The 12,697-nt window shown below is 42.5% G+C and overlaps 1 non-coding gene across 1 annotated transcript; it reads left to right on the top strand.

The window, feature by feature from the left end:
* Positions 1 to 8,176: 8,176 nt before the first annotated feature.
* Positions 8,177 to 8,305, top strand: LOC123840079 (small nucleolar RNA SNORA72). The gene has a single exon (XR_006789892.1). It is a non-coding gene; the product is annotated as a small nucleolar RNA SNORA72 (small nucleolar RNA).
* Positions 8,306 to 12,697: the final 4,392 nt, after the last annotated feature.

Genomic DNA, 12,697 nt, shown 5'->3' with positions numbered 1-12,697 from the left:
CACGGGCATCCATCAATAAATGTTTGTGTTGAATGAACAATCAAGTAAAAGAGCAGTACTCGGTATAAAGGACTTGTTTGCCAACTTCAGAGTGTCAGTTATTAGTAGTGGGGAAAAAGTGCCCAGAGGACAAATTCCTGATTCACAGAAAGTGGTCACTTACATGCAAGACTTTTTCTATTAAATTTCAAGCATATTAGAGTCCTTACTGCCGAATATGACAAATTGTCCTTAATTCTGAGCAGAATAAACTAAATTTAGGTTTCTTTCCTACTGAAGCACTTCCCAATTTTTTTTGGTTGCTGTTACTATTCCAGGTTTGGTTTCCCTCCCTCCCTCCCTACCCCCTCCCTCCCTCCATTCCTTCCTTCCTTCCTTCCTTCCTTCCCTCCCTCCCTCCCTCCCTCCCTCCCTCCCTCCCTCCCTCCTTCCTTCCTTCCTTCCTTCCTTCCTTCCTTCCTTCCTTCCTTCCTTCCTTCCTTCCTTCCTTCCTTCCCTTCTCTCTTCTCTCTTTCCTTCCCACTAAGGCTGAGAAGACTTTAACCCACCTTCTTGCCTACTAGATGACTTCGGAAAATCTGGGGAAGCTTCATCCCGTGTATTTCCTCATCTGTAAAATGGAAATAACAGCATCTACCACATCCTGTTTAAGACACTAAATGACATATAAAAACACATTTAACATGATAAATAGGAAGTGCTGTATAAATGTAAATTGTATTTGGCCATACTCTAATCTCATTTTACAGATGAGGAAAATGAGACCTAGAGAGTTTCACCAACATACTCAAGGGCCCTCAGCTACCTAGGACTGGGTACATACTTGGTATGTGGTGGCAGAGGTAGATGCCCCAGGGAGGGGTGTACCTTGATTATAGAAACATCTGTTTCTATAACAGGAGGGTGGCATAGGTAGGGCTCTGTAGGAAGCATGTATAAGTCTGTAACAAAATTCCTGAGAATAGAAGGGAGGATGACAATGAAAATAATAGAAAAGAGTGACTACAGGTAAGAGGCACATTGGGACTTTGGCCACATGGAAGGCAAGTGGATCGAATGAAGAAGGATGGTGTATCAGTTATTTATTTCAGAATCTTGCTGCACAAGAAACCACTCCAAAACTCAGTGGCTTAAAATAGTAAGAATTTATTGCTCATGTATTGGGGTGTTTGACTAGCTGTCAGTTGATCTGGAATGATTTTAGCTGGGATGACTGGGGCAGCTCCATTCTGCTCCATAGATGTCTTATCTTACATCAGGCTGACCCAGGCACACTCTCCTGATGATAGCAGAGGGCAGGAGTGAGTAAGCAACAATGCACAAGCACTTTTCAGGACTCTATTTGCATCGTACCTGTTAGTATCCACTGGTCAAGGCAAGTCACAAGGCCAAACATGCTTTGGGAGTGAGGCATGTGCCTTGATAGGACCTAGTTCTGCTTTCTAAGAGTGGTTCTCCACAGCTCTTGTCTCTGCCGTCCAAGATGTCCTCATTTTTGTTTTCCGTCTTGGCTGTTTCTGAAAAGGGATTGGAAGATGTACCCTTTGAACAGCTTTCTCAACCTGCTTCTTATATCTTGAACAGTCTTGGTTCCTTTGAGGTTACTCTATGTATTAAAAACAAAATCCACAATTTTTTTGGAGATGTGCTTCTCTCTCTGTGTAATCCTTGATGTTTTCTGTATTTTATATTGCTGTGGGACAATGCCCTTAAGAATCTTGAGCACTGCCTGGGTGGCTCAGTTGGTTAAAGCATCTAACTCTTGATTTTGGCTCAGGTCATGATCTCAGGGTTGTGAGATTGAGCCCCATGTAGGGCTCCATGATGGGCATGGAGCCTGCTTGAGATTCTCGCTCTCTTTTGCCTGTGCCCCTACCCACCCCCCCAAAAAGAAAAAAAGAATCTTGAAAGCCCATTTGTTGAGCTTTGTGGGTCTGCAAGGCATCACTTTAATTATCCAAGACGTCTCAACAAAAGGTCTCAAAGACACACCCTTAATTTGGTCTTTACCCATGGCCATGTCTTAATTTGAGAATCTTTTCTGGCTTGAAAGTTTGGAGATGAAAATCAGTTTTATTTTCCGAACTAGCAGATTGTGGCACAACTATATTGTGAGTTCATCTCCCAAGTTGTTCAGTTATTTTCTGAGTTCACCTCTTCCTTGTAATTCTTCATTATACACAGCTAGTTAGAAACAGCTGACACTATTAGTATTCAGCCTTCAACTTTCTTTGCTCAAGTCTAGAATTTCATCAGGAGCATTTTGTGTCTTACATTACATGGTTTGCCACTAGGATAACATGAGTCACCCAACTTCCCATCCTCCTAAAACAGTTTTCTTACCACTTTTTCTAGGTTTCTACAGCAGTTTTATTTCCATGTTTCTAGGCTCTACTTACCAACTAGTCACAAACCAATGCCACATACTTTGGGCTTGGGTTATAGCAATACCTATGCACCTGTCTACCAATTTCTAAGTCAGTTATTTATTGCCATGGTAATGATACACAACCATCAGCCCAAAACTCATGGCTTAAAATAATGTGTTTATTACTTAAGCATGTAGGTTCTTGGGTGGGCTTGTGTATCTGGAAGTTGGTTGACTGTCAGCTGTTCTAGGACACCCTTTGCTGTGATCACTGGAGCACCTTAGCCCTGCTTCGTGTGTCTCTTGTCTTCCAGCAGGCTAGCCTGGTTATGTTCTCATACTGGTAGCAAGTGATGGAGGGCAAGCAAGCACCAACATGCGAGTGCTTTTCACTGGGGTTCAGAAATGTTCAAGACTCTGTGCTACACTGGCTAACATCCCATTAGCCAAAATGAATTGCATACTAAGTCCAGAGTTGGGAAATTATACCCTGCCTACTAAAAGGTAAAGATATAGGGACAGACAAAGAATTAAGGCCATTAGTGTAACTGATACAGATGGAAAGTGAGAAAGGATATTACCTCTAATGCTGACCCGTGATGGACATTTGGGATCCAAGATCCAGTGCTCAACTGGGAATCAAGTACAACTCTGCAAATCAGAAGAGAAAATCAACTTTTTATATCAGAAGAGAAAGTGAGGGTCCAATTCAGCAGGAGGACACCATGACCATAAGGGAGACAGGCCAAACAGCAAAATGGAAGTAAGGAGGGTGTGTGATATTAAGACTTTGGGTTGTTTGTCTTTTCACAGAAAATAACTCATTCAGTAGGAAAGGGATGTTGGGAGCAGAATCCGGCCTTCTAGAAAAAGGACTAACAAGAACTAGTAGGGTCTGAAGGCCCTGGGCATGATAGTTAAGATTCAAAGTTAGCTTCTGTCCTATAGTGGGGGGAAACTAGAGGATTTGGCAGGGAAATAGTGGACTCTTGAAAATGGGGAGGCAAAAGGGCAGGGACTGTCACAGCATAGAAGCCCATCACCAGCATATGGGCCCAAGTATACCAATGATAACTGAGCAGAGACTCCACATATATAGCTTAACTAAATCAAGATTCTTTTTACAGTAACTTGAAGTAAGTTCCTATAGCCCTTTACATTTATGGCCCCATTTGCACATACATCATTTCATTGGATGCTCACACCCTGTAAGTAGGCAGAACAAACATTATCTCAAATTTTCTTTTTTTAAAAAAAGATTTATTTATTTATTTTAGAGAGAGAGAGAGAGCAAGCAAGCAGGGGGAGGGGCAAAGGGAGAGAGAGAATCCTGAAGCAGACTCCCTGCTGAGTACAGAGCCCGACACGGGGCTTGATCTCACAACCCCAAGATCATGAGCTGAGCCAAAACCAAGAGATGGATGCTCAACCGACTAAGCCACACAGGCATTCCTCAGATTTGTATATGAGAAAAATTGGGTCCAGAAATGTCACACAACTTGTCCAAGTTATCGAGATGGTAGGTGACAAGACTGGATTCAGAATCCATCCATGCTCACCTGAGATGCACTCTACATTGCTGCAGAACAGTTAGTGAGGAGTGATGTTATGCTGGTAGGGCACTGTGGAAGACCTTTCTGGAAGAAAGATACAGGGGGTTCTTTTCTCATGTGGATTGTAGAAATGGCACAGAGGAAAAGCAAAACACAAATGGCAGTCTTCTATTTTCCAGATACCTCTGGGAAATGCATTCTAGTAAAAGCAGAGAATTTGGCATATTCTTGTTCTGCCTTTCTTAGAAAGAAGAGGAATCAAGGAGGGGGTAATTTCTCTGCTGGAATATGTCTCATTATCAAAGAAGGGGTTAAAGATGTGGAAATTATGGGAATCTATGTAGAAAATGTTGTTTGAAACTGAGAAGAGTGTGAGATTTCACCCTTCTTTACAAGTTAACAGGTCAGCCTGCCACAATTATAAATATACCAACAGGAAGCAAACATGAGGTCTCTGGATCAGAGACCGTTTATTACTCATGAAGCCCTGAGCCCCAATTCCTACAGAGTTGCACAGAGAGCTACCTAAAATGTTGTAGTTAAACCAGTACAAGCCAAAGAAAATTACTCTTCTTTCTGAGTGTGGTCACTAGCCCCATTGATAGGAGTGTGGGTAGGATTAGGGGCTGAGAGGGAAGATGGATATGAAGTGGGGAAAGCAAGGATAACCTGGGAGCCACGGGTACTAGCTGGGATCCAGGAGGATGGACTGGAATCTGTGTTTGTCTCTCATAGCCTTCTAACCTCCAACTTTGATGATGGGGGTGTTGACCGGGAGCGGCTGGCACCCTTTGTCAACAAGCTAAACACTCTCCTGACCATAGAGTCACAGAAGTTGAAGGTGACTCCCCAGTCAGCAGGAGCTAGAGTTGCTGTAGTCCAGCGAGGTAAGCAGGCAGATCAATAATGCTTCCAGGCCAGCTCTGATCTTCAAATCCTTCAAAGCAATATGGCTTCTACGTCACTACCATCTTCCAAATCACCTGCAAAATGACTCTTACCCTCCCCACAGAATTATACAGACACAGACACACAGATACACACACACACACACACACACACAGGAATTCTGGGAAATGTAGTTTTAGCTCGGCTAAATTGACAGTCCTAATCCCTACGCCCTGATCTGTGTTAATTAGACTCAGGAGATGCCTCTAAGCATCACTAGGGTCTTTCATATGGGCTTTCAGACTGTTGAATCGTCTTTCAGTCTTCTCTTTTCTGCACTATGCCGTCCTAAGCCTCTGTCTTTTCCTTATATTTTTGCTACTCTTGAATCATCCTCTTTCTCTTATTTGTATTCTCCAAGACTTCCCATCACTCTGTAGATGATGTGGCCAAGTGCCAGGCAGTACCCTGGCAAAGGCCCAGGCATCTCGGCTTATAGGAATGAGAACCTCATGGTTCTCATGCTTTGTTCTATGTCCTTATGATTTTTAAGCTGTGTTTGTGCTGAGCTAGGTGTGTGTTGTGTTTCTGCAGTCAAGCATGCCTTGTTAGGAAGTCTGTCTTACATACAGATTTACTGAACCTGGGGCTGACTGCATCCCCTGATTTCGAGTGGGTCAGAGTGTTTTCCTTAACAAAGAAGAGCAGTATGCTTTGGCACAGCTGCTTGGTATTTTTCCTAGAATGCTAGAAGGAAGCAGACATTCATTTGGTTTTGCCAGTCTCTCTTTGTCTAAATTGTCCCATTTGGCTTAGCCTGTTGGCTTTAGTCTATTAGGATAGCAATGTGGGAAACTGTTCCTCTTGGTTTATGAGCTTGAACCCAAGTGCATCAAAGTGTGCCTTAGCAGGACAGAGATTTACATAAATATTTCTGGGCTATCAGATCTCTGCGAAGACCATTTCCATGTTCCAGATGTAGGGTATGAATGTGCAAATCCCACGTGGAGATCACAGTTCACTAACTTGTGGATGGCCCCGCAGAGTAAAGGAGTGATTCAGTATAATGACTCCATACACCGTAGACGAAAGACACAGAAACACCATTCTTTTGGCGCTGTTTAAAATTTGGGCAAGGAGCCATGTTTCTGAGGCAAGAAGAACTGCCTTTTCCTTTTCATAATAATAATAAAAAAAATCTTTAGCATTTCGGAATAAGCAATATTCATCTCTCAATTAGTATTAACAGCTAATCAGGGTGCAGCAGGGTAGTAGAGTTCTTGTCAAACAGCAGGCGGCTTGTTTTATTTTTTCAATGCCACTTAAAGATTATTTGAAAACTCTCCTTCAGCAACCAGTGTGTGGGGAGCCACGTACCCTCAGTCAGAATTTAAAGTGATCCAAAATACAATATTAATGATTGATGCGCAAGCTCACAGTTTGGCGCTGGGGCTTAATTAGATAAGCTTTGCAGCTGTTTCCGGGTGGAGGCAACTTGATGGGATGCAAAGCTGTTACGCGACTTCCCATCTACAGGGTATCTACTGAAGCGGAAACAGAAGCAAGCTATTAGGAATTATGATGATGACATTCTTTTTCAGTGCTGAAATGAGTAGAAGTCTGATTGTGGGGGAGAGAGAAGAAACATTTTATGATTAAAAAGGTAGGCTCGGATCTTCTGTTCCATTTATTGATGAACTGAACACTCATAAAAAGCAGCTAGTGCCGCCAAGCCACGATCTGGTGAGACATGTGTGAAGAGCTTGCTTGAGTGGCTCTCTTGGTCCATGCTACTTTGCGAAGTACAAAATCCTCTTGTCTCAAATCTGGCATCATGGTTGTGGTCAGGCCATCTAGTGTCTTATTCATGCAGACGTATACCTGCAAAAGCTGCTCTGGAATCACTCACCCTCCCTGAAAACTTAAGAAGAATTGAAACTGGGCTCAATAGTATTTCATTTCACTGAGTCAAAGAGATTGTCAACATCTAGTTACCGTAGGAGTTGGGAGTCTTCTGTGTCTTGAGCTGGAAATGACTAGAATGCACCGTATAGTGTCTGTCTGCAGCTAAGCTTCAGCATATGTCCGTGACCTCTATCACGTGAGACAGCTAAAGGGTACAATTTATTGAAGCTCATTGTAAATTAAATGTGCAAGACTTCAAGAATGCGTCCCACCAGACTAAGGCTGGGAGTTCTCACATAGTGGTATTGTTAAATTGACCTTTAAAACCTCTCTTTCCAATAAAAAGGAAGCCTGTCTAGGTGTTCTGTGTTGTGAAATAATTATAATAGCTATCTATGAAATAAATTCTTGATAGCTCCTTGTCAGTATCTATAAAATGTGAAGTTACGCATGAATGCTAAGTATTTTATTTTTGTTGTGTAGGTGAAGCTTAATGAGCCTTCTCCTGATTGTTTTAAATCAATTTATGAGAATGTAGAATCAACCTGACTCTTTCAATGTAAGTAGGGGAGAAGTGAATCTTTCTGGAGGTACATTAAATCTCTTGGGTTATTAAATTGTCATTCCTGCACTGAAAAAGGATTTGTGCACTGCCTTGTTCCTTCTTGTTAAAGGTGTTGCAAGGTGAACAACTAGGGATTAGAAAAGTTGAAAAATCAAGTTCTGGTTTGGCCCTTTTCTGGCTGTGTGATCTTGGTCAGTTTGCTAAGACTCAAGCCTCCCTTTCCTCATTTGCAAAATGGGAAGAATGGTCCCTTGCCTCCTTATCTTCCAGGGCAATTTTGAGGATCCAACTGGATAGAACATGTCTCTAGGTTTAGACCTGAAGTTGAGTGTGTCTAATATTTTGCAAATGCACTTGCAATAAATTAATAGTGGCTTCTGTGAGGCAGATCCTCATAGTTCACGTCATAAAGCTTCTGAGAACAGATAACTGTCTCTTAAACTTTCCACTGAGCAAGGACAATGGCTGTTTTTGGGTTTCCAAAGCTTTTCCTAATGGTGATACTTTTGCCACCTGCTTGTTTGGAAAAGATGAGGAAGGAGTGTAAGATAATTCACACAGAAACAGAGACGAGGAAAATCAGATTTTGTGCACAGTTGATTAAATTACAAGTTAAAGCTTGGACCCAAGCATTCTGGTTCCAAGGTGCGTGTTGTCCTCTTTTTAGTGGATTGTCTCTGTGGACAGTCTGCAAATAAATGAAAGTGGAGAGGTGGACTATTGAGGAAATGTGTGGTTGATTTTGGAATTGAAGAGTGCAGATGTCAACAAAGCAGGTAATTCATTAAAGATCAATAAGCTTAGCAGCAGGGTTGCCATGAGCACTCTGAGGATAACTGCATTGTGTATACATGTCAGTTGACTATATTGTGGATTTTTTAAAAAGTAGAATGTACTCTGTGAATATTCTTGCTGTTCTGATTTTGTTATAATCGGGGTAGGCTAAACATTTGCTATATTAACCATGCATGTGTCCCCAGACTTAGTTCTTCCCTAGGTCTGGTTTTATCAATGCTGGTGATAAACCAAGTCTGATTTATATGATGCATCTTATGTGGGAAATGTCTGTGACTCTAGGTATCTAATCATCCTTGAGAAATGACAGCACAGCTAGTGTAATAACTTTTGAAAATAACCATTGCTAATTTGATGATTACCATTTGCCATTAAATGAATTGTAAAACTATTGTGTTTTATTTTCCTGAAAAAAAAGTAGAATGTACTCCTTTTAGTTGCATGAAATAATGATTGTTGAGCACTTGCAAGGGATGCTTCTATCCTTGTTCCCTTGATAAAATAATGGACAAACGTATGGTTCTTGGTGTCTTTTCTAATTGATGCTGATGGAAAAGCTGACAACAGCAAGTTATAGGAATATTGCAATACTCCATCAAAATCTCTAAGGATAGAGATGGATTTTAGTGCTTTGAATATCACCATACATCCTAACAGCAATCAGTAAAAATTACCCATGCTAGACTGAACTGATGAACCAAACAAAGCCTGGTGGTATACTGAGAGAAAAGTAGGCATGAATTATCTGGGTGGAATGTAGGAAATGCTATTAAAAAGTTAATGCATAGGTAATGTACACAGGCCTTGAAATGTACAAACAAGCACTTAACTTGTAGAATAATAGTAATCGTGATGAATGATAACAGCAATTACTTTTATTTACTGGTGCTTATTCATCTTCCAATCCAGTGAATAATTTTTCCTAGAGTTCTAGCTTGGATTCTCTTTTCTCTCTTTATAAATACTCTCCTTGGGCTTCATTATCTGCCCAAAGGCTAAATTTACCATCTGGGTAACAATGACCCAACTCAAGTAATCTCCCCCCGTGCCTCAGGCATGCGCACCTTTGGACACTCATAGCATTTTTCATATGTCTTCTATATCAGGCAGTTGAAACCATGGGTCTGAACAAATGGCCTAAAGAGATAAGATAAAATAAGAAAGGTAGAAGGCCTACAATCAACGATTAGGGAAACCCAACATTTTAAAGGCTAAGTAAATGAGGATTTTAGAGACAGAACACGTAAGTGGCCAGAGAAGTAGGAGCATGATTAAAAGAGAGTGGCGTCACTGTGGAAATCCAAAGGAAGAGAGTGTTTCACAAATAAGTGTTGGTCAGTAGGACTGAAATGTCAAATAAGATAGGGGCTGAAAATGCTGATAGGATCAAGCAACACAAAGACCAGTAGTGTACTTGGTCAGTCCTGTTTGAGTGAAATGCAATGGGTGGAAATCAGATCCCTGTGGGTTGAGAAGTGAGTGGGAGTCGAGTAAAGGGAAACAGAAAGTACAGGCAACTATCTCACCTAGAGTTATTTTAAAATCAATGATGCTATTTTCCATTTATTCCCTGGGAGTCACAGTTAAGACAAGCTGTAAAGGATTCCATCCAGAAAGGCCTCCCATCAATCTGGAGCTAATGCTATTTCCAGCACTCACTGAGTCTCCTGGGAACCAAACAATCTTGTTGCCAGCCCACCTGGTCTAGGGTTTCCAGGAGCAGCTGGCTTGTTCCAGAGCAGTCCAAGTCCTTCAATTCCCCCAGAGACCTCAATCCATCAGACTTCCAGGCCCAATGCTGTGAAAATTTCTAGGCCAGTTATTTTCCCCATGACTCATCCATGTTTTTCATCCAAACTGAAAAAAGTCCTCCAGTCACCATCCTCTCTAGAATCCCAGGCCCTGTGGCTCTCTTTCCTTCTCCCTGAACCAGATGTGATTGTTCTCCACCTAACCTTTTCCACAATAATCATCACAACCTTTACTTAATTGCAAGTAACTTCACATATACTCTTAATCTAGTCACAGATGCTTCATCCACTTCCTGACTCTCACTGAAAACTTCCCTCTCAAGTGACACTCTTCATTTGGGTTGGGGTCCTCCTTACTCCCTAAGTAATGTGCAGATTTTTACTCCTCCACAGTACCTTCTGGTCACTCCCTTCTTTTGAGGAGCCTCTAGGCTCACTGTCTATCTTTTCATTTCAGGTGTGAAGAATCCACCCTTCATCCTAGGCTCTTGGCTCCTTTTCTTCCTCAAAAGACCAAGAACCTGGTAGGACCTACCATCCAAATATAACCCAAAGCTGACCCCTCCTTCTTCTGCCTCCACTGCTTCCACCTAGCCCAGGCCACCACAGTCTTTTACCTGGGCTGCAATATACAACCTCATAAATCAGCTTCTGCTTTCTCCTCTTGCCCCCATAGTCGATTTTCCACCCAGTTACCTGAGAAATCTCCCTAAAATAGACCACACCATGTCACACCACTAAAAACTCTCCAGGGGCTTCTCATCACATGGAGACTAAAGTCCAAAGCCCTCCAGAGTTGACCCCCGCTCATCTCCATTTCACCTCCTACCATGTCCCCCTTGCTCCCATCATACTGGAGTCCTCTGACTCTACCAAGCTCATTCCCTCCTCATAGCCTCTGCCTGGTGAGCCCCTCCAGACATCCACAGGGCGTGCTCCTTAGTCCATTCAGCTCCTGTTCAAATGATAATGCCCCAGAGAGCCCTCCCTGATCTCTTTGTCTAGAATAGTCCCTTCCTCTCCCTACCCACAACATCACTCTCAACCTGATGCTGTGCACACTTTACAACCACAGTTATAATGTCCTTGCATATTTGTGTTGGCTTCTTTCCTCCACTGGAACCTAAGTGCATTGAGGAAAGGCATTTGCCTGTCTTTCTCAGCTCTTTCTCCTTGGCACCCACAGTTGAGTTCAGCACATCACATGTGCTAAATAAATGTGTGTTGAATGAATGTATAAGCAAGCTCTTCTTCAGTCACCCTGTCTTAAGTCCATAAAACAAGTTTTTATGGAGTCTCAGCTTGTTGGGGTATAGACATAAAATACAAATTCTTCTCCTGAAAGTGTTATTACTGAAGAGCAGACTTTCTCAGCATGACTCACAACTGTGTGCTCAGGCCTTAGTAAGCTTATTCTAGTCCTATCCTTTCTAATCTTTCTCTGTGATTTAAAGGCCTCCTTCCTACCAGCCTGTCACTCTAGTCCCAGTATCCTAGTCTATTCAGGCTGCTATGACAGAGTTTCATAGACTGGGCTTATAAACAACAGAAATTTATTTCTCACAGTTCTGGACACTGGAAGTCCAAGATCAGGATGCCAGCATGATCAGGATCTAGTGAGAACCCTCTTCTGGATTGCAGATGGCTGACATCTTATATCCTCACATGGCAGAGGTCAGAGGGGAAGCAAGCTCTCTGGCAACTCTTGTAAGGGTGCTCATCCCATTCGTGAGGGCTCCACCCTCATGACCTCATCTAATTACCTCCCAAAGACCCCACCCCCAATACATTCCATTGGGAGGTAGGGTTTCAACATACAGATTGGGGGGGACAAAGCATTTGGTCTGTAACACCCGGTTTAGACTGGAGGGAAGTGTTTGGGGTTTTTTCCTGTGTTTTCTCCCCTCCCCCCACACCATGGGCAGGGACATGTGGAGCTTTTGTGTGAGGGTGAAAAGGAAACAGACCCATGTGACTGACAGCTGGTGTCAAAGTTGTTGGCCTCCATCTACTTTGTTAGTCTTCTGTTTGCAAGGATGCCTCCCAGAAAGCCTGAAGGAGAGATAACTGCTCAATAACTGGAAATTTCTCTGAACTTAAAATGGGGGGCTCTTAGTATGTTTGTACTTAGCTTTGGACCTAAGTTGCAATTCTGAGAAGGAACAGAGCCCCCGTGTCATTCCTTCAAGCTAATTGTCAGGAACTGTGCAACCTCTGAAACCATATAATAAGTACTCTGCTCTAACCTTAGCTTTCCAGGCTCCTAGCATTCTCATCCTCTTTGACCCCCTCAAGACTTTCAGCCTCCTTATCCACCAGGCTCTGGAGTCTTTCTTCATTCCCCATCCTGCTTAGACCTTATGGGTCATCACTTCAATGACCTCAGAGAGCTTTTCCCAGACTATTCCAAATACACAGCCTCCTCCTCAGCACATTTCATCTGTGGCCCCCACCACTATCAGCAATTCTGATTTTCTTGTTTACCTATTTGTTTCTTGTTTGTCTCCATGGCACAATACCACCAACAACCCTTGCCTATTTTGTTCACCACTGTCTCTAATGCTTAGAATAATGTTTATTTATTTATTTTTAAAGATTTTATTTATTCATTTGAGAGAGAGAGAGAGAGAGAGAGTGCGCATAGAGAGAGTGAGAGGGAGAAGCAGACTCCCCGCTGAGCAGGGAACCCAATGTGAGGGCCCGATCCCAGGACCCTGGGATCATGACCTGAGCCGAAGGCAGACATTTAACCAACTGAGCCACCCAGGCTCCCCCTTAGAGTAATGTTTAGCATCTGTCATTCACTCAGTAAATATTTGCTGAATGAATGAATACATTTCAACAACCCTCTCACCAATACCTTCAGTATATT

Source organism: Mirounga angustirostris, unplaced genomic scaffold (assembly GCF_029215605.1).
Source record: "Mirounga angustirostris isolate CCGP_5_RB_7025 unplaced genomic scaffold, mMirAng1.0.hap1 SCAF_3, whole genome shotgun sequence".
NCBI lineage: Eukaryota > Metazoa > Chordata > Mammalia > Carnivora > Phocidae > Mirounga > Mirounga angustirostris.
Note: the sequence above shows the minus strand (reverse complement) of the source record. Positions and strands in the feature narration are given on the sequence as shown.